Raw genomic sequence first — 27,338 nt, 5'->3', positions numbered from 1 at the left:
CATCTTGGATTCCCCTAGGTCTTTAGTTTTCAGAAATGCACAGGTTTGGTAGGTTTCCCTAGGTGGCGGCTGAGCTACAGGCCAAAATCTACAGGTAGGCATTTTGCAAAAAACACCTCTGTTTTCCTTCAAAAATTTGGCTGTGTCCACGTTGCGCTTTGGGGCGTTTCCTGTCATGGGCGCTAGGCCTACCCACACAAGTGAGGAATCATTTTTATCGGGAGACGTGGGGGACCGCTGGGTGGAAGGAAATTTGTGGCTCCTCTCAGATTCCAGAACTTTCTGCCACAGAAATGTGAGGAACATGTGTTTGTTTAGCCAAATTTTGAGGTTTGCGAAGGATTCTGGGTAACAGAACCTGGTCCGAGCCACACAAGTCACCCCATCTTGGATTCCCCTAGGTCTCTAGTTTTCAGAAATGCACAGGTTTGGTAGGTTTCCCTAGGTGGCGGCTGAGCTACAGGCCAAAATCTACAGGTAGGCACTTTGCAAAAAACACCTCTGTTTTCCTTCAAAAATTTGGCTGTGTCCACGTTGCGCTTTGGGGCGTTTCCTGTCGCGGGCGCTAGGCCTACCCACACAAGTGAGGTATCATTTTTATCGGGAGACGTGGGGGAACGCTGGGTGGAAGAAAATTTGTGGCTCCTCTCAGATTCCAGAACTTTCTGCCACAGAAATGGGAGGAACATGTGTTTTTTTAGCCAAATTTTGAGGTTTGCAAAGGATTCTGGGTAACAGCACCTGGTCCGAGCCACACAAGTCACCCCATCTTGGATTCCCCTAGGTCTCTAGTTTTCAGAAATGCACAGGTTTGGTAGGTTTCCCTAGGTGGCGGCTGAGCTACAGGCCAAAATCTACAGGTAGGCACTTTGCAAAAAACACCTCTGTTTTCCTTCAAAAATTTGGCTGTGTCCACGTTGCGCTTTGGGGCGTTTTCTGTCGCGGGCGCTAGGCCTACCCACACAAGTGAGGTATCATTTTTATCGGGAGACGTGGGGGAACGCTGGGTGGAAGGAAATTTGTGGCTCCTCTCAGATTCCAGAACTTTCTGCCACAGAAATGTGAGGAACATGTGTTTTTTTAGCCAAATTTTGAGGTTTGCAAAGGATTCTGGGTAACAGAACCTGGTCCGAGCCACACAAGTCACCCCATCTTGGATTCCCCTAGGTCTCTAGTTTTCAGAAATGCACAGGTTTGGTAGGTTTTCCTAGGTGGCGGCTGAGCTACAGGCCAAAATCTACAGGTAGGCACTTTGCAAAAAACACCTCTGTTTTCCTTCAAAAATTTGGCTGTGTCCACGTTGCGCTTTGGGGCGTTTACTGTCGCGGGCGCTAGGCCTACCCACACAAGTGAGGTATCATTTTTATCGGGAGACGTGGGGGAACGCTGGGTGGAAGGAAATTTGTGGCTCCTCTCAAATTCCAGAACTTTCTGCCACAGAAATGTGAGGAACATGTGTTTTTTTAGGCAAATTTTGAGGTTTGCGAAGGATTCTGGGTAACAGAACCTGGTCCGAGCCACACAAGTCACCCCATCTTGGATTCCCCTAGGTCTTTAGTTTTCAGAAATGCACAGGTTTGGTAGGTTTCCCTAGGTGGCGGCTGAGCTACAGGCCAAAATCTACAGGTAGGCATTTTGCAAAAAACACCTCTGTTTTCCTTCAAAAATTTGGCTGTGTCCACGTTGCGCTTTGGGGCGTTTCCTGTCGTGGGCGCTAGGCCTACCCACACAAGTGAGGAATCATTTTTATCGGGAGACGTGGGGGACCGCTGGGTGGAAGGAAATTTGTGGCTCCTCTCAGATTCCAGAACTTTCTGCCACAGAAATGTGAGGAACATGTGTTTGTTTAGCCAAATTTTGAGGTTTGCGAAGGATTCTGGGTAACAGAACCTGGTCCGAGCCACACAAGTCACCCCATCTTGGATTCCCCTAGGTCTCTAGTTTTCAGAAATGCACAGGTTTGGTAGGTTTCCCTAGGTGGCGGCTGAGCTACAGGCCAAAATCTACAGGTAGGCACTTTGCAAAAAACACCTCTGTTTTCCTTCAAAAATTTGGCTGTGTCCACGTTGCGCTTTGGGGCGTTTCCTGTCGCGGGCGCTAGGCCTACCCACACAAGTGAGGTATCATTTTTATCGGGAGACGTGGGGGAACGCTGGGTGGAAGAAAATTTGTGGCTCCTCTCAGATTCCAGAACTTTCTGCCACAGAAATGGGAGGAACATGTGTTTTTTTAGCCAAATTTTGAGGTTTGCAAAGGATTCTGGGTAACAGCACCTGGTCCGAGCCACACAAGTCACCCCATCTTGGATTCCCCTAGGTCTCTAGTTTTCAGAAATGCACAGGTTTGGTAGGTTTCCCTAGGTGGCGGCTGAGCTACAGGCCAAAATCTACAGGTAGGCACTTTGCAAAAAACACCTCTGTTTTCCTTCAAAAATTTGGCTGTGTCCACGTTGCGCTTTGGGGCGTTTTCTGTCGCGGGCGCTAGGCCTACCCACACAAGTGAGGTATCATTTTTATCGGGAGACGTGGGGGAACGCTGGGTGGAAGGAAATTTGTGGCTCCTCTCAGATTCCAGAACTTTCTGCCACAGAAATGTGAGGAACATGTGTTTTTTTAGCCAAATTTTGAGGTTTGCAAAGGATTCTGGGTAACAGAACCTGGTCCGAGCCACACAAGTCACCCCATCTTGGATTCCCCTAGGTCTCTAGTTTTCAGAAATGCACAGTTTTGGTAGGTTTTCCTAGGTGGCGGCTGAGCTACAGGCCAAAATCTACAGGTAGGCACTTTGCAAAAAACACCTCTGTTTTCCTTCAAAAATTTGGCTGTGTCCACGTTGCGCTTTGGGGCGTTTCCTGTCGCGGGCGCTAGGCCTACCCACACAAGTGAGGTATCATTTTTATCGGGAGACGTGGGGGAACGCTGGGTGGAAGGAAATTTGTGGCTCCTCTCAGATTCCAGAACTTTCTGCCACAGAAATGTGAGGAACATGTGATTTTTTCGCCAAATTTTGAGGTTTGCAAAGGATTCTGGGTAACAGAACCAGGTCCGAGCCACACAAGTCACCCCATCTTGGATTCCCCTAGGTCTCTAGTTTTCAGAAATGCACAGGTTTGGTAGGTTTCCCTAGGTGGCGGCTGAGCTACAGGCCAAAATCTACAGGTAGGCACTTTTCAAAAAACACCTCTGTTTTCCTTAAAAAATTTGGCTGTGTCCACGTTGCGCTTTGGGGCGTTTCCTGTCGCGGGCGCAAGGCCTACCCACACAAGTGAGGTATCATTTTTATCGGGAGACGTGGGGGAACGCTGGGTGGAAGGAAATTTGTGGCTCCTCTCAGATTCCAGAACTTTCTGCCACAGAAATGTGAGGAACATGTGTTTTTTTAGCCAAATTTTGAGGTTTGCGAAGGATTCTGGGTAACAGAACCTGGTCCGAGCCACACAAGTCACCCCATCTTGGATTCCCCTAGGTCTCTAGTTTTCAGAAATGCACAGGTTTGGTAGGTTTCCATAGGTGGCGGCTGAGCTACAGGCCAAAATCTACAGGTAGGCACTTTGCAAAAAACACCTCTGTTTTCCTTAAAAAATTTGGCTGTGTCCACGTTGCGCTTTGGGGCGTTTCCTGTCGCGGGCGCTAGGCCTACCCACACAAGTGAGGTATCATTTTTATCGGGAGACGTGGGGGAACGCTGGGTGGATGGAAATTTGTGGCTCCTCTCAGATTCCAGAACTTTCTGCCACAGAAATGTGAGGAACATGTGTTTTTTTAGCCAAATTTTGAGGTTTGCGAAGGATTCTGGGTAACAGAACCTGGTCCGAGCCACACAAGTCACCCCATCTTGGATTCCCCTAGGTCTCTAGTTTTCAAAAATGTGCTGGTTTGCTAGGTTTCCCCAGGTGCCGGCTGAGCTAGAGGCCAAAATCCACAGGTAGGCACTGTTTTGTATGAAAAAATGTGATGTGTCCACGTTGTGTTTTGGGCCATTTCCTGTCGCGAGCGCTAGGCCTACCCACACAAGTGAGGTATCATTTTTATCGGGAGACGTGGGGGAACGCTGGGTGGAAGGAAATTTGTGGCTCCTCTCAGATTCCAGACCTTTCTGCCACAGAAATGTGAGGAGCATGTGTTTTTTTAGCCAAATTTTGAGGTTTGCAAAGGAATCTGGTTAACAGAACCTGGTCTGAGCCACACAAGTCACCCCATCTTGGATTCCCCTACGTCTTTAGTTTTCAGAAATGCACAGGTTTGGTAGGTTTCCCTAGGTGGCGGCTGAGCTACAGGCCAAAATCTACAGGTAGGCACTTTTCAAAAAACACCTCTGTTTTCCTTCAAAAATTTGGCTGTGTCCACGTTGCGCTTTGGGGCATTTCCTGTCGCGGGCGCTAGGCCTACCCACACAAGTGAGGTATCATTTTTATCGGGAGAAGTGGGGGAATGCTGGGTGGAAGGAAATTTGTGGCTCCTCTCAGATTCCAGAACTTTCTGCCACAGAAATGGGAGGAACATGTGTTTTTTTAGCCAAATTTTGAGGTTTGCAAAGGATTCTGGGTAACAGAACCTGGTCCGAGCCACACAAGTCACCCCATCGTGGATTCCCCTAGGTCTCTAGTTTTCAGAAATGCAAAGGTTTGGTAGGTTTCCCTAGGTGGCGGCTGAGCTACAGGCCAAAATCTACAGGTAGGCACTTTGCAAAAAACACCTCTGTTTTCCTTCAAAAATTTGGCTGTGTCCACGTTGCGCTTTGGGGCGTTTTCTGTCGCGGGCGCTAGGCCTACCCACACAAGTGAGGTATCATTTTTATCGGGAGACGTGGGGGAACGCTGGGTGGAAGGAAATTTGTGGCTCCTCTCAGATTCCAGAACTTTCTGCCACAGAAATGTGAGGAACATGTGTTTTTTTAGCCAAATTTTGAGGTTTGCAAAGGATTCTGGGTAACAGAACCTGGTCCGAGCCACACAAGTCACCCCATCTTGGATTCCCCTAGGTCTCTAGTTTTCAGAAATGCACAGGTTTGGAAGGTTTTCCTAGGTGGCAGCTGAGCTACAGGCCAAAATCTACAGGTAGGCACTTTGCAAAAAACACCTCTGTTTTCCTTCAAAAATTTGGCTGTGTCCACGTTGCGCTTTGGGGCGTTTCCTGTCGCGGGCGCTAGGCCTACCCACACAAGTGAGGTATCATTTTTATCGGGAGACGTGGGGGAACGCTGGGTGGAAGGAAATTTGTGGCTCCTCTCAGATTCCAGAACTTTCTGCCACAGAAATGTGAGGAACATGTGTTTTTTTAGGCAAATTTTGAGGTTTGCGAAGGATTCTGGGTAACAGAACCTGGTCCGAGCCACACAAGTCACCCCATCTTGGATTCCCCTAGGTCTTTAGTTTTCAGAAATGCACAGGTTTGGTAGGTTTCCCTAGGTGGCGGCTGAGCTACAGGCCAAAATCTACAGGTAGGCATTTTGCAAAAAACACCTCTGTTTTCCTTCAAAAATTTGGCTGTGTCCACGTTGCGCTTTGGGGCGTTTCCTGTCGTGGGCGCTAGGCCTACCCACACAAGTGAGGAATCATTTTTATCGGGAGACGTGGGGGACCGCTGGGTGGAAGGAAATTTGTGGCTCCTCTCAGATTCCAGAACTTTCTGCCACAGAAATGTGAGGAACATGTGTTTGTTTAGCCAAATTTTGAGGTTTGCGAAGGATTCTGGGTAACAGAACCTGGTCCGAGCCACACAAGTCACCCCATCTTGGATTCCCCTAGGTCTCTAGTTTTCAGAAATGCACAGGTTTGGTAGGTTTCCCTAGGTGGCGGCTGAGCTACAGGCCAAAATCTACAGGTAGGCACTTTGCAAAAAACACCTCTGTTTTCCTTCAAAAATTTGGCTGTGTCCACGTTGCGCTTTGGGGCGTTTCCTGTCGCGGGCGCTAGGCCTACCCACACAAGTGAGGTATCATTTTTATCGGGAGACGTGGGGGAACGCTGGGTGGAAGAAAATTTGTGGCTCCTCTCAGATTCCAGAACTTTCTGCCACAGAAATGGGAGGAACATGTGTTTTTTTAGCCAAATTTTGAGGTTTGCAAAGGATTCTGGGTAACAGCACCTGGTCCGAGCCACACAAGTCACCCCATCTTGGATTCCCCTAGGTCTCTAGTTTTCAGAAATGCACAGGTTTGGTAGGTTTCCCTAGGTGGCGGCTGAGCTACAGGCCAAAATCTACAGGTAGGCACTTTGCAAAAAACACCTCTGTTTTCCTTAAAAAATTTGGCTGTGTCCACGTTGCGCTTTGGGGCGTTTCCTGTCGCGGGCGCTAGGCCTACCCACACAAGTGAGGTATCATTTTTATCGGGAGACGTGGGGGAACGCTGGGTGGATGGAAATTTGTGGCTCCTCTCAGATTCCAGAACTTTCTGCCACAGAAATGTGAGGAACATGTGTTTTTTTAGCCAAATTTTGAGGTTTGCGAAGGATTCTGGGTAACAGAACCTGGTCCGAGCCACACAAGTCACCCCATCTTGGATTCCCCTAGGTCTCTAGTTTTCAAAAATGTGCTGGTTTGCTAGGTTTCCCCAGGTGCCGGCTGAGCTAGAGGCCAAAATCCACAGGTAGGCACTGTTTTGTATGAAAAAATGTGATGTGTCCACGTTGTGTTTTGGGCCATTTCCTGTCGCGAGCGCTAGGCCTACCCACACAAGTGAGGTATCATTTTTATCGGGAGACGTGGGGGAACGCTGGGTGGAAGGAAATTTGTGGCTCCTCTCAGATTCCAGACCTTTCTGCCACAGAAATGTGAGGAGCATGTGTTTTTTTAGCCAAATTTTGAGGTTTGCAAAGGAATCTGGTTAACAGAACCTGGTCTGAGCCACACAAGTCACCCCATCTTGGATTCCCCTACGTCTTTAGTTTTCAGAAATGCACAGGTTTGGTAGGTTTCCCTAGGTGGCGGCTGAGCTACAGGCCAAAATCTACAGGTAGGCACTTTTCAAAAAACACCTCTGTTTTCCTTCAAAAATTTGGCTGTGTCCACGTTGCGCTTTGGGGCATTTCCTGTCGCGGGCGCTAGGCCTACCCACACAAGTGAGGTATCATTTTTATCGGGAGAAGTGGGGGAATGCTGGGTGGAAGGAAATTTGTGGCTCCTCTCAGATTCCAGAACTTTCTGCCACAGAAATGGGAGGAACATGTGTTTTTTTAGCCAAATTTTGAGGTTTGCAAAGGATTCTGGGTAACAGAACCTGGTCCGAGCCACACAAGTCACCCCATCGTGGATTCCCCTAGGTCTCTAGTTTTCAGAAATGCAAAGGTTTGGTAGGTTTCCCTAGGTGGCGGCTGAGCTACAGGCCAAAATCTACAGGTAGGCACTTTGCAAAAAACACCTCTGTTTTCCTTCAAAAATTTGGCTGTGTCCACGTTGCGCTTTGGGGCGTTTTCTGTCGCGGGCGCTAGGCCTACCCACACAAGTGAGGTATCATTTTTATCGGGAGACGTGGGGGAACGCTGGGTGGAAGGAAATTTGTGGCTCCTCTCAGATTCCAGAACTTTCTGCCACAGAAATGTGAGGAACATGTGTTTTTTTAGCCAAATTTTGAGGTTTGCAAAGGATTCTGGGTAACAGAACCTGGTCCGAGCCACACAAGTCACCCCATCTTGGATTCCCCTAGGTCTCTAGTTTTCAGAAATGCACAGGTTTGGAAGGTTTTCCTAGGTGGCAGCTGAGCTACAGGCCAAAATCTACAGGTAGGCACTTTGCAAAAAACACCTCTGTTTTCCTTCAAAAATTTGGCTGTGTCCACGTTGCGCTTTGGGGCGTTTCCTGTCGCGGGCGCTAGGCCTACCCACACAAGTGAGGTATCATTTTTATCGGGAGACGTGGGGGAACGCTGGGTGGAAGGAAATTTGTGGCTCCTCTCAGATTCCAGAACTTTCTGCCACAGAAATGTGAGGAACATGTGTTTTTTTAGGCAAATTTTGAGGTTTGCGAAGGATTCTGGGTAACAGAACCTGGTCCGAGCCACACAAGTCACCCCATCTTGGATTCCCCTAGGTCTTTAGTTTTCAGAAATGCACAGGTTTGGTAGGTTTCCCTAGGTGGCGGCTGAGCTACAGGCCAAAATCTACAGGTAGGCATTTTGCAAAAAACACCTCTGTTTTCCTTCAAAAATTTGGCTGTGTCCACGTTGCGCTTTGGGGCGTTTCCTGTCGTGGGCGCTAGGCCTACCCACACAAGTGAGGAATCATTTTTATCGGGAGACGTGGGGGACCGCTGGGTGGAAGGAAATTTGTGGCTCCTCTCAGATTCCAGAACTTTCTGCCACAGAAATGTGAGGAACATGTGTTTGTTTAGCCAAATTTTGAGGTTTGCGAAGGATTCTGGGTAACAGAACCTGGTCCGAGCCACACAAGTCACCCCATCTTGGATTCCCCTAGGTCTCTAGTTTTCAGAAATGCACAGGTTTGGTAGGTTTCCCTAGGTGGCGGCTGAGCTACAGGCCAAAATCTACAGGTAGGCACTTTGCAAAAAACACCTCTGTTTTCCTTCAAAAATTTGGCTGTGTCCACGTTGCGCTTTGGGGCGTTTCCTGTCGCGGGCGCTAGGCCTACCCACACAAGTGAGGTATCATTTTTATCGGGAGACGTGGGGGAACGCTGGGTGGAAGAAAATTTGTGGCTCCTCTCAGATTCCAGAACTTTCTGCCACAGAAATGGGAGGAACATGTGTTTTTTTAGCCAAATTTTGAGGTTTGCAAAGGATTCTGGGTAACAGCACCTGGTCCGAGCCACACAAGTCACCCCATCTTGGATTCCCCTAGGTCTCTAGTTTTCAGAAATGCACAGGTTTGGTAGGTTTCCCTAGGTGGCGGCTGAGCTACAGGCCAAAATCTACAGGTAGGCACTTTGCAAAAAACACCTCTGTTTTCCTTCAAAAATTTGGCTGTGTCCACGTTGCGCTTTGGGGCGTTTTCTGTCGCGGGCGCTAGGCCTACCCACACAAGTGAGGTATCATTTTTATCGGGAGACGTGGGGGAACGCTGGGTGGAAGGAAATTTGTGGCTCCTCTCAGATTCCAGAACTTTCTGCCACAGAAATGTGAGGAACATGTGTTTTTTTAGCCAAATTTTGAGGTTTGCAAAGGATTCTGGGTAACAGAACCTGGTCCGAGCCACACAAGTCACCCCATCTTGGATTCCCCTAGGTCTCTAGTTTTCAGAAATGCACAGTTTTGGTAGGTTTTCCTAGGTGGCGGCTGAGCTACAGGCCAAAATCTACAGGTAGGCACTTTGCAAAAAACACCTCTGTTTTCCTTCAAAAATTTGGCTGTGTCCACGTTGCGCTTTGGGGCGTTTCCTGTCGCGGGCGCTAGGCCTACCCACACAAGTGAGGTATCATTTTTATCGGGAGACGTGGGGGAACGCTGGGTGGAAGGAAATTTGTGGCTCCTCTCAGATTCCAGAACTTTCTGCCACAGAAATGTGAGGAACATGTGATTTTTTCGCCAAATTTTGAGGTTTGCAAAGGATTCTGGGTAACAGAACCAGGTCCGAGCCACACAAGTCACCCCATCTTGGATTCCCCTAGGTCTCTAGTTTTCAGAAATGCACAGGTTTGGTAGGTTTCCCTAGGTGGCGGCTGAGCTACAGGCCAAAATCTACAGGTAGGCACTTTTCAAAAAACACCTCTGTTTTCCTTAAAAAATTTGGCTGTGTCCACGTTGCGCTTTGGGGCGTTTCCTGTCGCGGGCGCAAGGCCTACCCACACAAGTGAGGTATCATTTTTATCGGGAGACGTGGGGGAACGCTGGGTGGAAGGAAATTTGTGGCTCCTCTCAGATTCCAGAACTTTCTGCCACAGAAATGTGAGGAACATGTGTTTTTTTAGCCAAATTTTGAGGTTTGCGAAGGATTCTGGGTAACAGAACCTGGTCCGAGCCACACAAGTCACCCCATCTTGGATTCCCCTAGGTCTCTAGTTTTCAGAAATGCACAGGTTTGGTAGGTTTCCATAGGTGGCGGCTGAGCTACAGGCCAAAATCTACAGGTAGGCACTTTGCAAAAAACACCTCTGTTTTCCTTAAAAAATTTGGCTGTGTCCACGTTGCGCTTTGGGGCGTTTCCTGTCGCGGGCGCTAGGCCTACCCACACAAGTGAGGTATCATTTTTATCGGGAGACGTGGGGGAACGCTGGGTGGATGTAAATTTGTGGCTCCTCTCAGATTCCAGAACTTTCTGCCACAGAAATGTGAGGAACATGTGTTTTTTTAGCCAAATTTTGAGGTTTGCGAAGGATTCTGGGTAACAGAACCTGGTCCGAGCCACACAAGTCACCCCATCTTGGATTCCCCTAGGTCTCTAGTTTTCAAAAATGTGCTGGTTTGCTAGGTTTCCCCAGGTGCCGGCTGAGCTAGAGGCCAAAATCCACAGGTAGGCACTGTTTTGTATGAAAAAATGTGATGTGTCCACGTTGTGTTTTGGGCCATTTCCTGTCGCGAGCGCTAGGCCTACCCACACAAGTGAGGTATCATTTTTATCGGGAGACGTGGGGGAACGCTGGGTGGAAGGAAATTTGTGGCTCCTCTCAGATTCCAGACCTTTCTGCCACAGAAATGTGAGGAGCATGTGTTTTTTTAGCCAAATTTTGAGGTTTGCAAAGGATTCTGGTTAACAGAACCTGGTCTGAGCCACACAAGTCACCCCATCTTGGATTCCCCTACGTCTTTAGTTTTCAGAAATGCACAGGTTTGGTAGGTTTCCCTAGGTGGCGGCTGAGCTACAGGCCAAAATCTACAGGTAGGCACTTTTCAAAAAACACCTCTGTTTTCCTTCAAAAATTTGGCTGTGTCCACGTTGCGCTTTGGGGCATTTCCTGTCGCGGGCGCTAGGCCTACCCACACAAGTGAGGTATCATTTTTATCGGGAGAAGTGGGGGAATGCTGGGTGGAAGGAAATTTGTGGCTCCTCTCAGATTCCAGAACTTTCTGCCACAGAAATGGGAGGAACATGTGTTTTTTTAGCCAAATTTTGAGGTTTGCAAAGGATTCTGGGTAACAGAACCTGGTCCGAGCCACACAAGTCACCCCATCGTGGATTCCCCTAGGTCTCTAGTTTTCAGAAATGCAAAGGTTTGGTAGGTTTCCCTAGGTGGCGGCTGAGCTACAGGCCAAAATCTACAGGTAGGCACTTTGCAAAAAACACCTCTGTTTTCCTTCAAAAATTTGGCTGTGTCCACGTTGCGCTTTGGGGCGTTTCCTGTCGCGGGCGCTAGGCCTACCCACACAAGTGAGGTATCATTTTTATCGGGAGACGTGGGGGAACGCTGGGTGGAAGGAAATTTGTGGCTCCTCTCAGATTCCAGAACTTTCTGCCACAGAAATGTGAGGAACATGTGTTTTTTTAGCCAAATTTTGAGGTTTGCGAAGGATTCTGGGTAACAGAACCTGGTCCGAGCCACACAAGTCAACCCATCTTGGATTCCCCTTGGTCTCTAGTTTTCAGAAATGCACAGGTTTGGTAGGTTTCCCTAGGTGGCGGCTGAGCTACAGGCCAAAATCTACAGGTAGGCATTTTGCAAAAAACACCTCTTTTTTCCTTCAAAAATTTGGCTGTGTCCACGTTGCGCTTTGGGGCATTTCCTGTCGCGGGCCCTAGGCCTACCCACACAAGTGAGGTATCATTTTTATCGGGAGACGTTGGGGAACGCTGGGTGTAAGGACATTTGTGGCTCCTCTCAGATTCCAGAACTTTCTGCCACAGAAATGTGAGGAACATGTGTTTTTTTAGCCACATTTTGAGGTTTGCAAAGGATTCTGGGTAATAGAACCTGGTCCGAGCCACACAAGTCACCCCATCTTGGATTCCCCTAGGTCTCTAGTTTTCAGAAATGCACAGGTTTGGTAGGTTTCCCTAGGTGGCGGCTGAGCTACAGGCCAAAATCTACAGGTAGGCACTTTGCAAAAAACAGCTCTGTTTTCATTCAAAAATTTGGCTGTGTCCTCGTTGCGCTTTGGGGCGTTTCCTGTCGTGGGCGCTAGGCCTACCCACACAAGTGAGGTATCATTTTTATCGGGAGACGTGGGGGAACGCTGGGTGTAAGGAAATTTGTGGCTCCTCTCAGATTCCAGAACTTTCTGCCACAGAAATGTGAGGAACATGTGTTTTTTTAGCAAATTTTGAGGTTTGCGAAGGATTCTGGGTAACAGAACCTGGTCCGAGCCACACAAGTCACCCCATCTTGGATTCCCCTAGGTCTCTAGTTTTAAAAAATGCGCTGGTTTGCTAGGTTTCCCCTGGTGCCGGCTGAGCTAGAGGCCAAAATCCACAGGTAGGCACTGTTTTGTATGAAAAAATGTGATGTGTCCACGTTGTGTTTTGGGCCATTTCCTGTCGCGAGCGCTAGGCCTACCCACACAAGTGAGGTATCATTTTTATCGGGAGACATGGGGGAACGCTGGGTGGAAGGAAATTTGTGGCTCCTCTCAGATTCCAGAACTTTCTGCCACAGAAATGTGAGGAACATGTGTTTTTTTAGCCAAATTTTGAGGTTTGCAAAGGATTCTGGGTAACAGAACCTGGTCCGAGCCACACAAGTCACCCCATCTTGGATTCCCCTAGGTCTCTAGTTTTCAGAAATGCACAGGTTTGGTAGGTTTCCCTAGGTGGCGGCTGAGCTACAGGCCAAAATCTACAGGTAGACACTTTGCAAAAAAACACCTCTGTTTTCCTTTAAAAATTTGGCTGTGTCCACGTTGCGCTTTGGGGCGTTTCCTGTCGCGGGCGCTAGGCCTACCCATACAAGTGAGGTATCATTTTTATCGGGAGACGTGGGGGAACGCTGGGTGGAAGGAAATTTGTGGCTCCTCTCAGATTCCAGAACTTTCTGCCACAGAAATGTGAGGAACATGTGTTTTTTTAGGCAAATTTTGAGGTTTGCGAAGGAATCTGGGTAACAGAACCTGGTCCGAGCCACACAAGTCACCCCATCTTGGATTCCCCTAGGTCTTAAGTTTTCAGAAATGCACAGGTTTGGTAGGTTTCCCTAGGTGGCGGCTGAGCTACAGGCCAAAATCTACAGGTAGGCATTTTGCAAAAAACACCTCTGTTTTCCTTCAAAAATTTGGCTGTGTCCACGTTGCGCTTTGGGGCGTTTCCTGTTGTGGGCGCTAGGCCTACCCACACAAGTGAGGTATCATTTTTATCGGGAGACGTGGGGGACCGCTGGGTGGAAGGAAATTTGTGGCTCCTCTCAGATTCCAGAACTTTCTGCCACAGAAATGTGAGGAACATGTGTTTTTTTAGCCAAATTTTGAGGTTTGCGAAGGATTCTGGGTAACAGAACCTGGTCCGAGCCACACAAGTCACCCCATCTTGGATTCCCCTAGGGCTCTAGTTTACAGAAATGCACAGGTTTGGTAGCTTTCCTTAGGTGGCGGCTGAGCTACAGGCCAAAATCTACAGGTAGGCACTTTGCAAAAAACACCTCTGTTTTACTTCAAAAATTTGGCTGTGTCCACGTTAAGCTTTGGGGCTATTCCTGTCGCGGGCGCTAGGCCTACCCACACAAGTGAGGTATAATTTTTATCGGGAGACGTGGGGGAACGCTGGGTGGAAGGAAATTCGTGGCTCCTCTCAGATTCCAGAACTTTCTGCCACAGAAATGTGAGGATCATGTGTTTTTTTAGCCAAATTTTGAGGTTTGCAAAGGATTCTGGGTAACAGAACCTGGTCCGAGCCACACAAGTCACCCCATCTTGGATTCCCCTAGGTCTCTAGTTTTCAGAAATGCACAGGTTTGGTAGGTTTCCCTAGGTGGCGGCTGAGCTACAGGCCAAAATCTACAGGTAGGCACTTTTCAAAAAACACCTCTGTTTTCCTTCAAAAATTTGGCTGTGTCCACGTTGCGCTTTGGGGCGTTTCCTGTCGCGGGCGCTAGGCCTACCCACACAAGTGAGGTATCATTTTTATCGGGAGACGTGGGGGAATGCTGGGTGGAAGGAAATTTGTGGCTCCTCTCAGATTCCAGAACTTTCTGCCACAGAAATGGGAGGAACATGTGTTTTTTTAGCCAAATTTTGAGGTTTGCAAAGGATTCTGGGTAACAGAACCTGGTCCGAGCCACACAAGTCACCCCATCTTGGTTTCCCCTAGGTCTCTAGTTTTCAGAAATGCACAGGATTGGTAGGTTTCCCTAGGTGGCGGCTGAGCTACAGGCCAAAATCTACAGGTAGGCACTTTTCAAAAAACACCTCTGTTTTCCTTAAAAAATTTGGCTGTGTCCACGTTGCACTTTGGGGCGTTTCCTGTCGCGGGCGCTAGGCCTACCCACACAAGTGAGGTATCATTTTTATCGGGAGACGTGGGGGAATGCTGGGTGGAAGGAAATTTGTGGCTCCTCTCAGATTCCAGAACTTTCTGCCACAGAAAGGGGAGGAACATGTGTTTTTTTAGCCAAATTTTGAGGTTTGCAAAGGATTCTGGGTAACAGAACCTGGTCCGAGCCACACAAGTCACCCCATCTTGGATTCCCCTAGGTCTCTAGTTTTGAGAAATGCACAGGTTTGGTAGGTTTCCCTAGGTGGCGGCTGAGCTACAGGCCAAAATCTACAGGTAGGCACTTTGCAAAAAACACCTCTGTTTTCCTTCAAAAATTTGGCTGTGTCCACGTTGCGCTTTGGGGCGTTTCCTGTCGCGGGCGCTAGGCCTACCCACACAAGTGAGGTATCATTTTTATCGGGAGACGTGGGGGAACGCTGGGTGGAAGGAAATTTGTGGCTCCTCTCAGATTCCAGAACTTTCTGCCACAGAAATGTGAGGAACATGTGTTTTTTTAGCCAAATTTTGAGGTTTGCAAAGGATTCTGGGAAACAGAACCTGGTCCGAGCCACACAAGTCACCCCATCTTGGATTCCCCTAGGTCTCTAGTTTTCAGTAATGCACAGGTTTGGTAGGTTTCCCTAGGTGGCGGCTGAGCTACAGGCCAAAATCTACAGGTAGGCACTTTGCAAAAAACATCTCTGTTTTCCTTCAAAAATGTGGCTGTGTCCACGTTGCGCTTTGGGGCGTTTCCTGTCGTGGGCGCTAGGCCTACCCACACAAGTGAGGTATCATTTTTATCGGGAGATGTGGGGGAACGCTGGGTGGAAGGAAATTAGTGGCTCCTCTCAGATTCCAGAACTTTCTGCCACAGAAATGTGAGGAACATGTGATTTTTTAGCCAAATTTTGAGGTTTGCAAAGGATTCTGGGTAACAGAACCTGGTTCGAGCCACACACGTCACCCCATCTTGGAATTCCCTAGGTCTCTAGTTTTCAGAAATGCACAGGTTTGGTAGGTTTCCCTAGGTGGCGGCTGAGCTACAGGCCAAAATCTACAGGTAGGCACTTTGCAAAAAACACCTCTGTTTTCCTTCAAAAATTTGGCTGTGTCCACGTTGCGCTTTGAGGTGTTTCCTGTCGCGGGTGCTAGGCCTACCCACACAAGTGAGGTATCATTTTTATCGGGAGACGTGGGGGACCGCTGGGTGGAAGGAAATTTGTGGCTCCTCTCAGATTCCAGAACTTTCTGCCACAGAAATGTGAGGAACATGTGTTTTTTTAACCAAATTTTGAGGTTTGCGAAGGATTCTGGGTAACAGAACCTGGTCCGAGCCACAAAAGTCACCCCATCTTGGATTCCCCTAGGTCTCTAGTTTTCAAAATGTGCTGGTTTGCTAGGTTTCCGAAGGTGCCGGCTGAGCTAGAGGCCAAAATCCACAGGTAGGCACTGTTTTGTATGAAAAAATGTGATGTGTCCACGTTGTGTTTTGGGCCATTTCCTGTCACGAGCGCTAGGCCTACCCACACAAGTGAGGTATCATTTTTATCGGGAGACGTGGGGGAACGCTGGGTGGAAGGAAATTTGTGGCTCCTCTCAGATTCCAGACCTTTCTGCCACAGAAATGTGAGGAGCATGTGTTTTTTTAGCCAAATTTTGAGGTTTGCAAAGGATTCTGGGTAACAGAACCTGGTCCGAGCCACACAAGTCACCCCATCTTGGATTCCCCTAGGTCTCTAGTTTTCAGAAATGCACAGGTTTGGTAGGTTTCCCTAGGTGGCGGCTGAGCTACAGGCCAAAATCTACAGGTAGACACTTTGCAAAAAAACACCTCTGTTTTCCTTTAAAAATTTGGCTGTGTCCACGTTGCGCTTTGGGGCGTTTCCTGTCGCGGGCGCTAGGCCTACCCACACAAGTGAGGAATAATTTTTATCGGGAGACGTGGGGGACCGCTGGGTGGAAGGAAATTTGTGGCTCCTCTCAGATTCCAGAACTTTCTGCCACAGAAATATGAGGAACATGTGTTTGTTTAGCCAAATTTTGAGGTTTGCGAAGGATTCTGGGTAACAGAACCTGGTCCGAGCCACACAAGTCACCCCATCTTGGATTCCCCTAGGTCTCTAGTTTTGAGAAATGCACAGGTTTGGTAGGTTTCCCTAGGTGGCGGCTGAGCTACAGGCCAAAATCTACAGGTAGGCATTTTGCAAAAAACACCTCTGTTTTCCTTCAAAAATTTGGCTGTGTCCACGTTGCGCTTTTGGGGCGTTTCCTGTCGTGGGCGCTAGGCCTACCCACACAAGTGAGGTATAATTTTTATCGGGAGACGTGGGGGACCGCTGGGTGGAAGGAAATTTGTGGCTCCCCTCAGATTCCAGAACTTTCTGCCACAGAAATGTGAGGAACATGTGTTTTTTTAGCCAAATTTTGAGGTTTGCGAAGGATTCTGGGTAACAGAACCTGGTCCGAGCCACACAAGTCACCCCATCTTGGATTCCCCTAGGTCTCTAGTTTACAGAAATGCACAGGTTTGGTAGGTTTCCCTAGGAGGCGGCTGAGCTACAGGCCAAAATCTACAGGTAGGCACTTTGCAAAAAACACCTCTGTTTTCCTTAAAAAATTTGGCTGTGTCCACGTTACGCTTTGGGGCGTTTCCTGTCGCGGGCGCTAGGCCTACCCACACAAGTGAGGTATCATTTTTATCGGGAGACGTGGGGGAACGCTGGGTGGAAGGAAATTCGTGGCTCCTCTCAGATTCCAGAACTTTCTGCCACAGAAATGTGAGGAACATGTGTTTTTTTAGGCAAATTTTGAGGTTTGCGAAGGATTCTGGGTAACAGAACCTGGTCCGAGCCACACAAGTCACCCCATCTTGGATTCCCCTAGGTCTTTAGTTTTCAGAAATGCACAGGTTTGGTAGGTTTCCCTAGGTGGCGGCTGAGCTACAGGCCAAAATCTACAGGTAGGCATTTTGCAAAAAACACCTCTGTTTTCCTTCAAAAATTTGGCTGTGTCCACGTTGCGCTTTGGGGCGTTTCCTGTCGTGGGCGCTAGGCCTACCCACACAAGTGAGGAATAATTTTTATCGGGAGACGTGGGGGACCGCTGGGTGGAAGGAAATTTGTGGCTCCTCTCAGATTCCAGAACTTTCTGCCACAGAAATATGAGGAACATGTGTTTGTTTAGCCAAATTTTGAGGTTTGCGAAGGATTCTGGGTAACAGAACCTGGTCCGAGCCACACAAGTCACCCCATCTTGGATTCCCCTAGGTCTCTAGTTTACAGAAATGCACAGGTTTGGTAGGTTTCCCTAGGTGGCGGCTGAGCTACAGGCCAAAATCTACAGGTAGGCACTTTGCAAAAAACACCTCTGTTTTCCTTCAAAAATTTGGCTGTGTCCACGTTGCGCTTTGGGGCGTTTCCTGTCGCGGGCGCTAGGCCTACCCACACAAGTGAGGTATCATTTTTATCGGGAGACGTGGGGGAACGCTGGGTGGAAGGAAATTTGTGGCTCCTCTCAGATTCCAGAACTTTCTGCCACAGAAATGTGAGGAACATGTGTTTTTTTAGCCAAATTTTGAGGTTTGCAAAGGATTCTGGGTAACAGAACCTGGTCCGAGCCACACAAGTCACCCCATCTTGGATTCCCCTAGGTCTCTAGTTTTCAGAAATGCACAAGTTTGGTAGGTTTCCCTAGGTGGCGGCTGAGCTACAGGCCAAAATCTACAGGTAGACACTTTGCAAAAAACACCTCTGTTTTCCTTTAAAAATTTGGCTGTGTCCACGTTGCGCTTTGGGGCGTTTCCTGTCGCGGGCGCTAGGCTACCCACACAAGTGAGGTATCATTTTTATCGGGAGACGTGGGGGAACGCTGGGTGGAAGGAAATTTGTGGCTCCTCTCAGATTCCAGAACTTTCTGCCACAGAAAGGGGAGGAACATGTGTTTTTTTAGCCAAATTTTGAGGTTTGCAAAGGATTCTGGGTAACAGAACCTGGTCCGAGCCACACAAGTCACCCCATCTTGGATTCCCCTAGGTCTCTAGTTTTGAGAAATGCACAGGTTTGGTAGGTTTCCCTAGGTGGCGGCTGAGCTACAGGCCAAAATCTACAGGTAGGCACTTTGCAAAAAACACCTCTGTTTACCTTCAAAAATTTGGCTGTGTCCACGTTGCGCTTTGGGGCGTTTCCTGTCGCGGGCGCTAGGCCTACCCACACAAGTGAGGTATCATTTTTATCGGGAGACGTGGGGGAAAGCTGGGTGGAAGGAAATTTGTGGCTCCTCTCAGATTCCAGAACTTTCTGCCACAGAAATGTGAGGAACATGTGTTTTTTTAGCCAAATTTTGAGGTTTGCAAAGGATTCTGGGTAACAGAACCTGGTCCGAGCCACACAAGTCACCCCATCTTGGATTCCCCTAGGTCTCTAGTTTTCAGTAATGCACAGGTTTGGTAGGTTTCCCTAGGTGGCGGCTGAGCTACAGGCCAAAATCTACAGGTAGGCACTTTGCAAAAAACATCTCTGTTTTCCTTCAAAAATGTGGCTGTGTCCACGTTGCGCTTTGGGGCGTTTCCTGTCGTGGGCGCTAGGCCTACCCACACAAGTGAGGTATCATTTTTATCGGGAGATGTGGGGGAACGCTGGGTGGAAGGAAATTAGTGGCTCCTCTCAGATTCCAGAACTTTCTGCCACAGAAATGTGAGGAACATGTGATTTTTTAGCCAAATTTTGAGGTTTGCAAAGGATTCTGGGTAACAGAACCTGGTTCGAGCCACACACGTCACCCCATCTTGGAATTCCCTAGGTCTCTAGTTTTCAGAAATGCACAGGTTTGGTAGGTTTCCCTAGGTGGCGGCTGAGCTACAGGCCAAAATCTACAGGTAGGCACTTTGCAAAAAACACCTCTGTTTTCCTTCAAAAATTTGGCTGTGTCCACGTTGCGCTTTGAGGCGTTTCCTGTCGCGGGCGCTAGGCCTACCCACACAAGTGAGGTATCATTTTTATCGGGAGACGTGGGGGACCGCTGGGTGGAAGGAAATTTGTGGCTCCTCTCAGATTCCAGAACTTTCTGCCACAGAAATGTGAGGAACATGTGTTTTTTTAGCCAAATTTTGAGGTTTGCGAAGGATTCTGGGTAACAGAACCTGGTCCGAGCCACAAAAGTCACCCCATCTTGGATTCCCCTAGGTCTCTAGTTTTCAAAAATGTGCTGGTTTGCTAGGTTTCCGAAGGTGCCGGCTGAGCTAGAGGCCAAAATCCACAGGTAGGCACTGTTTTGTATGAAAAAATGTGATGTGTCCACGTTGTGTTTTGGGCCATTTCCTGTCACGAGCGCTAGGCCTACCCACACAAGTGAGGTATCATTTTTATCGGGAGACGTGGGGGAACGCTGGGTGGAAGGAAATTTGTGGCTCCTCTCAGATTCCAGACCTTTCTGCCACAGAAATGTGAGGAGCATGTGTTTTTTTAGCCAAATTTTGAGGTTTGCAAAGGATTCTGGGTAACAGAACCTGGTCCGAGCCACACAAGTCACCCCATCTTGGATTCCCCTAGGTCTCTAGTTTTCAGAAATGCACAGGTTTGGTAGGTTTCCCTAGGTGGCGGCTGAGCTACAGGCCAAAATCTACAGGTAGACACTTTGCAAAAAAACACCTCTGTTTTCCTTTAAAAATTTGGCTGTGTCCACGTTGCGCTTTGGGGCGTTTCCTGTCGCGGGCGCTAGGCCTACCCACACAAGTGAGGTATCATTTTTATCGGGAGACGTGGGGGAACGCTGGGTGGAAGGAAATTTATGGCTCTTCTCAGATTCCAGAACTTTCTGCCACAGAAATTTGAGGAACATGTGTTTTTTTAGGCAAATTTTGAGGTTTGCGAAGGAATCTGGGTAACAGAACCTGGTCCGAGCCACACAAGTCACCCCATCTTGGATTCCCCTAGGTCTTTAGTTCTCAGAAATACACAGGTTTGGTAGGTTTCCCTAGGTGGCGGCTGAGCTACAGGCCAAAATCTACAGGTAGGCATTTTGCAAAAAACACCTCTGTTTTCCTTCAAAAATTTGGCTGTGTCCACGTTGCGCTTTTGGGGCGTTTCCTGTCGTGGGCGCTAGGCCTACCCACACAAGTGAGGTATAATTTTTATCGGGAGACGTGGGGGACCGCTGGGTGGAAGGAAATTTGTGGCTCCTCTCAGATTCCAGAACTTTCTGCCACAGAAATGTGAGGAACATGTGTTTTTTTAGCCAAATTTTGAGGTTTGCGAAGGATTCTGGGTAACAGAACCTGGTCCGAGCCACACAAGTCACCCCATCTTGGATTCCCCTAGGTCTCTAGTTTACAGAAATGCACAGGTTTGGTAGGTTTCCCTAGGAGGCGGCTGAGCTACAGGCCAAAATCTACAGGTAGGCACTTTGCAAAAAACACCTCTGTTTTCCTTAAAAAATTTGGCTGTGTCCACGTTACGCTTTGGGGCGTTTCCTGTCGCGGGCGCTAGGCCTACCCACACAAGTGAGGTATCATTTTTATCGGGAGACGTGGGGGAACGCTGGGTGGAAGGAAATTCGTGGCTCCTCTCAGATTCCAGAACTTTCTGCCACAGAAATGTGAGGAACATGTGTTTTTTTAGGCAAATTTTGAGGTTTGCGAAGGATTCTGGGTAACATAACCTGGTCCGAGCCACACAAGTCACCCCATCTTGGATTCCCCTAGGTCTTTAGTTTTCAGAAATGCACAGGTTTGGTAGGTTTCCCTAGGTGGCGGCTGAGCTACAGGCCAAAATCTACAGGTAGGCATTTTGCAAAAAACACCTCTGTTTTCCTTCAAAAATTTGGCTGTGTCCACGTTGCGCTTTGGGGCGTTTCCTGTCGTGGGCGCTAGGCCTACCCACACAAGTGAGGAATAATTTTTATCGGGAGACGTGGGGGACCGCTGGGTGGAAGGAAATTTGTGGCTCCTCTCAGATTCCAGAACTTTCTGCCACAGAAATGTGAGGAACATGTGTTTGTTTAGCCAAATTTTGAGGTTTGCGAAGGATTCTGGGTAACAGAACCTGGTCCGAGCCACACAAGTCACCCCATCTTGGATTCCCCTAGGTCTCTAGTTTACAGAAATGCACAGGTTTGGTAGGTTTCCCTAGGTGGCGGCTGAGCTACAGGCCAAAATCTACAGGTAGGCACTTTGCAAAAAACACCTCTGTTTTCCTTCAAAAATTTGGCTGTGTCCACGTTGCGCTTTGGGGCGTTTCCTGTCGCGGGCGCTAGGCCTACCCACACAAGTGAGGTATCATTTTTATCGGGAGACGTGGGGGAACGCTGGGTGGAAGGAAATTTGTGGCTCCTCTCAGATTCCAGAACTTTCTGCCACAGAAATGTGAGGAACATGTGTTTTTTTAGCCAAATTTTGAGGTTTGCAAAGGATTCTGGGTAACAGAACCTGGTCCGAGCCACACAAGTCACCCCATCTTGGATTCCCCTAGGTCTCTAGTTTTCAGAAATGCACAAGTTTGGTAGGTTTCCCTAGGTGGCGGCTGAGCTACAGGCCAAAATCTACAGGTAGACACTTTGCAAAAAACACCTCTGTTTTCCTTTAAAAATTTGGCTGTGTCCACGTTGCGCTTTGGGGCGTTTCCTGTCGCGGGCGCTAGGCTACCCACACAAGTGAGGTATCATTTTTATCGGGAGACGTGGGGGAACGCTGGGTGGAAGGAAATTTGTGGCTCCTCTCAGATTCCAGAACTTTCTGCCACAGAAATGTGAGGAACATGTGTTTTTTTAGGCAAATTTTGAAGTTTGCGAAGGATTCTGGGTAACAGAACCTGGTCCGAGCCACACAAGTCACCCCATCTTGGATTCCCCTAGGTCTCTAGTTTTCAGAAATGCAAAGGTTTGGTAGGTTTCCCTAGGTGGCGGCTGAGCTACAGGCCAAAATCTACAGGTAGGCACTTTGCAAAAAACACCTCTGTTTTCCTTCAAAAATTTGGCTGTGTCCACGTTGCGCTTTGGGGCGTTTCCTGTCGCGGGCGCTAGGCCTACCCACACAAGTGAGGTATCATTTTTATCGGGAGACGTGGGGGAACGCTGAGTGGAAGGAAATTTGTGGCTCCTCTCAGATTCCAGAACTTTCTGCCACAGAAATGTGAGGAACATGTGTTTTTTTAGCCAAATTTTGAGGTTTGCAAAGGATTCTGGGTAACAGAACCTGGTCCGAGCCACACAAGTCACCCCATCTTGGATTCCCCTAGGTCTCTAGTTTTCAGAAATGCACAGGTTTGGTAGGTTTCCCTAGGTGGCGGCTGAGCTACAGGCCAAAATCTACAGGTAGGCACTTTGCAAAAAACATCTCTGTTTTCCTTCAAAAATTTGGCTGTGTCCACGTTGCGCTTTGGGGCGTTTCCTGTCGTGGGCGCTAGGCCTACCCACACAAGTGAGGTATCATTTTCATCGGGAGACGTGGGGGAACGCTGGCTGGAAGGAAATTAGTGGCTCCTCTCAGATTCCAGAACTTTCTGCCACAGAAATGTGAGGAACATGTGATTTTTTAGCCAAATTTTGAGGTTTGCAAAGGATTCTGGGTAACAGAACCTGGTCCGAGCCACACACGTCACCCCATCTTGGATTCCCCTAGGTCTCTAGTTTTCAGAAATGCACAGGTTTGGTAGGTTTCCCTAGGTGGCGGCTGAGCTACAGGCCAAAATCTACAGGTAGGCACTTTGCAAAAAACACCTCTGTTTTCCTTCAAAAATTTGGCTGTGTCCACGTTGCGCTTTGGGGCATTTCCTGTCGCGGGCGCTAGGCCTACCCACACAAGTGAGGTATCATTTTTATCGGGAGACATGGGGGAACGCTGGGTGGAAGGAAATTTGTGGCTCCTCTCAGATTCCAGAACTTTCTGCCACAGAAATGTGAGGAACATGTGTTTTTTTAGCCAAATTTTGAGGTTTGCGAAGGATTCTGGGTAACAGAACCTGGTCCGAGCCACACAAGTCAACCCATCTTGGATTCCCCTTGGTCTCTAGTTTTCAGAAATGCACAGGTTTGGTAGGTTTCCCTAGGTGGCGGCTGAGCTACAGGCCAAAATCTACAGGTAGGCATTTTGCAAAAAACACCTCTGTTTTCCTTCAAAAATTTGGCTGTGTCCACGTTGCGCTTTGGGGCGTTTCCTGTCGCGGGCGCTAGGTCTACCCACACAAGTGAGGTATCATTTTTATCAGGAGACGTGGGGGAACGCTGGGTGGAAGGAAATTTGTGGCTCCTCTCAGATTCCAGAACTTTCTGCCACAGAAATGGGAGGAACATGTGTTTTTTTAGCCAAATTTTGAGGTTTGCAAAGGATTCTGGGTAACAGAACCTGGTCCGAGCCACACAAGTCACCCCATCTTGGATTCCCCTAGGTCTCTAGTTTTCAGAAATGCACAGGTTTGGTAGGTTTCCCTAGGTGGCGGCTGAGCTACAGGCCAAAATCTACAGGTAGGCACTTTGCAAAAAACACCTCTCTTTTCCTTCAAAAATTTGGCTGTGTCCACGTTGCGCTTTGGGGCGTTTCCTGTCGCGGGCGCTAGGCCTACCCACACAAGTGAGGTATCATTTTTATCGGGAGACGTTGGGGAACGCTGGGTGTAAGGAAATTTGTGGCTCCTCTCAGATTCCAGAACTTTCTGCCACAGAAATGTGAGGAACATGTGTTTTTTTAGCCAAATTTTGAGGTTTGCAAAGGATTCTGGGTAACAGAACCTGGTCCGAGCCACACAAGTCACCCCATCTTGGATTCCCCTAGGTCTTAAGTTTTCAGAAATGCACAGGTTTGGTAGGTTTCCCTAGGTGGCGGCTGAGCTACAGGCCAAAATCTACAGGTAGGCATTTAGCAAAAAACACCTCTGTTTTCCTTCAAAAATTTGGCTGTGTCCACGTTGCGCTTTGGGGCGTTTCCTGTCGTGGGCGCTAGGCCTACCCACACAAGTGAGGTATCATTTTTATCGGGAGACGTGGGGGACCGCTGGGTGGAAGGAAATTTTTGGCTCCTCTCAGATTCCAGAACTTTCTGCCACAGAAATGTGAGGAACATGTGTTTTTTTAGCCAAATTTTGAGGTTTGCGAAGGATTCTGGGTAACAGAACCTGGTCCGAGCCACACAAGTCACCCCATCTTGGATTCCCCTAGGTCTCTAGTTTACAGAAATGCACAGGTTTGGTAGCTTTCCCTAGGTGGCGGCTGAGCTACAGGCCAAAATCTACAGGTAGGCACTTTGCAAAAAACACCTCTGTTTTACTTCAAAAATTTGGCTGTGTCCACGTTACGCTTTGGGGCGTTTCCTGTCGCGGGCGCTAGGCCTACCCACACAAGTGAGGTATAATTTTTATCGGGAGACGTGGGGGAACGCTGGGTGGAAGGAAATTCGTGGCTCCTCTCAGATTCCAGAACTTTCTGCCACAGAAATGTGAGGAACATGTGTTTTTTTAGCCAAATTTTGAGGTTTGCAAAGGATTCTGGGTAACAGAACCTGGTTCCGAGCCACACAAGTCACCCCATCTTGGATTCCCTAGGTCTCTAGTTGTCAGAAATGCACAGGTTTGGTAGGTTTCCCTAGGTGGCGGCTGAGCTACAGGCCAAAATCTACAGGTAGGCACTTTCCAAAAAACACCTCTGTTTTCCTTCAAAAATTTGGCTGTGTCCACGTTGCGCTTTGGGGCGTTTCCTGTCGCGGGCGCTAGGCCTACCCACACAAGTGAGGTATCATTTTTATCGGGAGACGTGGGGGAATGCTGGGTGGAAGGAAATTTGTGGCTCCTCTCAGATTCCAGAACTTTCTGCCACAGAAATGGGAGGAACATGTGTTTTTTTAGCCAAATTTTGAGGTTTGCAAAGGATTCTGGGTAACAGAACCTGGTCCGAGCCACACAAGTCACCCCATCTTGGATTCCCCTAGGTCTCTAGTTTTCAGAAATGCAAAGGTTTGGTAGGTTTCCCTAAGTGGCGGCTGAGCTACAGGCCAAAATCTACAGGTAGGCACTTTGCAAAAAACACCTCTGTTTTCCTTCAAAAATTTGGCTGTGTCCACGTTGCGCTTTGGGGCGTTTCCTGTCGCGGGCGCTAGGCCTACCCACACAAGTGAGGTATCATTTTTATCGGGAGACGTGGGGGAACGCTGGGTGGAAGGAAATTTGTGGCTCCTCTCAGATTCCAGAACTTTCTGCCACAGAAATGTGAGGAACATGTGTTTTTTTAGCCAAATTTTGAGGTTTGCAAAGGATTCTGGGTAACAGAACCTGGTCCGAGCCACACAAGTCACCCCATCTTGGATTCCCCTCGGTCTCTAGTTTTCAGAAATGCACAGGTTTGGTAGGTTTCCCTAGGTGGCGGCTGAGCTACAGGCCAAAATCTACAGGTAGGCACTTTGCAAAAAACATCTCTGTTTTCCTTCAAAAATTTGGCTGTGTCCATGTTGCGCTTTGGGGCGTTTCCTGTCATGGGCGCTAGGCCTACCCACACAAGTGAGGTATCATTTTTATCGGGAGACGTGGGGGAACGCTGGGTGGAAGGAAATTTGTGGCTCCTCTCAGATTCCAGAACTTTCTGCCACAGAAATGTGAGGAACATGTGTTTTTTTAGCCAAATTTTGAGGTTTGCAAAGGATTCTGGGTAACAGAACCTGGTCCGAGCCACACAAGTCACCCCATCTTGGATTCCCCTAGGTCTCTAGTTTTCAGAAATGCACAAGTTTGGTAGGTTTCCCTAGGTGGCGGCTGAGCTACAGGCCAAAATCTACAGGTAGACACTTTGCAAAAAACACCTCTGTTTTCCTTTAAAAATTTGGCTGTGTCCACGTTGCGCTTTGGGGCGTTTCCTGTCGCGGGCGCTAGGCTACCCACACAAGTGAGGTATCATTTTTATCGGGAGACGTGGGGAAACGCTGGGTGGAAGGAAATTTGTGGCTCCTCTCAGATTCCAGAACTTTCTGCCACAGAAATGTGAGGAACATGTGTTTTTTTAGGCAAATTTTGAGGTTTGCGAAGGATTCTGGGTAACAGAACCTGGTCCGAGCCACACAAGTCACCCCATCTTGGATTCCCCTAGGTCTTAAGTTTTCAGAAATGCACAGGTTTGGTAGGTTTCCCTAGGTGGCGGCTGAGCTACAGGCCAAAATCTACAGGTAGGCATTTTGCAAAAAACACCTCTGTTTTCCTTCACAAATTTGGCTGTGTCCACGTTGCGCTTTGGGGCGTTTCCTGTCGTGGGCGCTAGGCCTACCCACACAAGTGAGGAATCATTTTTATCGGGAGACGTGGGGGACCGCTGGGTGGAAGGAAATTTGTGGCTCCTCTCAGATTCCAGAACTTTCTGCCACAGAAATGTGAGGAAGATGTGTTTGTTTAGCCAAATTTTGAGGTTTGCGAAGGATTCTGGGTAACAGAACCTGGTCCGAGCCACACAAGTCACCCCATCTTGGATTCCCCTAGGTCTCTAGTTTATAGAAATGCACAGGTTTGGTAGGTTTCCCTAGGTGGCGGCTGAGCTACAGGCCAAAATCTACAGGTAGGCACTTTGCAAAAAACACCTCTGTTTTCCTTCAAAAATTTGGCTGTGTCCACGTTGCGCTTTGGGGTGTTTCCTGTCGCGGGCGCTAGGCCTACCCACACAAGTGAGGTATCATTTTTATCGGGAGACGTGGGGGAACGCTGGGTGGAAGGAAATTTGTGGCTCCTCTCAGATTCCAGAACTTTCTGCCACAGAAATGTGAGGAACATATGTTTTTTTAGGCAAATTTTGAGGTTTGCAAAGGATTCTGGGTAACAGAACCTGGTCCGAGCCACACAAGTCACCCCATCTTGGATTCCCCTAGGTCTCTAGTTTTCAGAAATGCAAAGGTTTGGTAGGTTTCCCTAGGTGGCGGCTGAGCTACAGGCCAAAATCTACAGGTAGGCACTTTGCAAAAAACACCTCTGTTTTCCTTCAAAAATTTGGCTGTGTCCACGTTGCGCTTTGGGGCGTTTCCTGTCGCGGGCGCTAGGCCTACCCACACAAGTGAGGTATCATTTTTATCAGGAGACGTGGGGGAACGCTGGGTGGAA

Source organism: Pleurodeles waltl, chromosome 3_1, assembly GCF_031143425.1.
Source record: "Pleurodeles waltl isolate 20211129_DDA chromosome 3_1, aPleWal1.hap1.20221129, whole genome shotgun sequence".
Classification (NCBI taxonomy): domain Eukaryota; kingdom Metazoa; phylum Chordata; class Amphibia; order Caudata; family Salamandridae; genus Pleurodeles; species Pleurodeles waltl.
Note: the sequence above shows the minus strand (reverse complement) of the source record.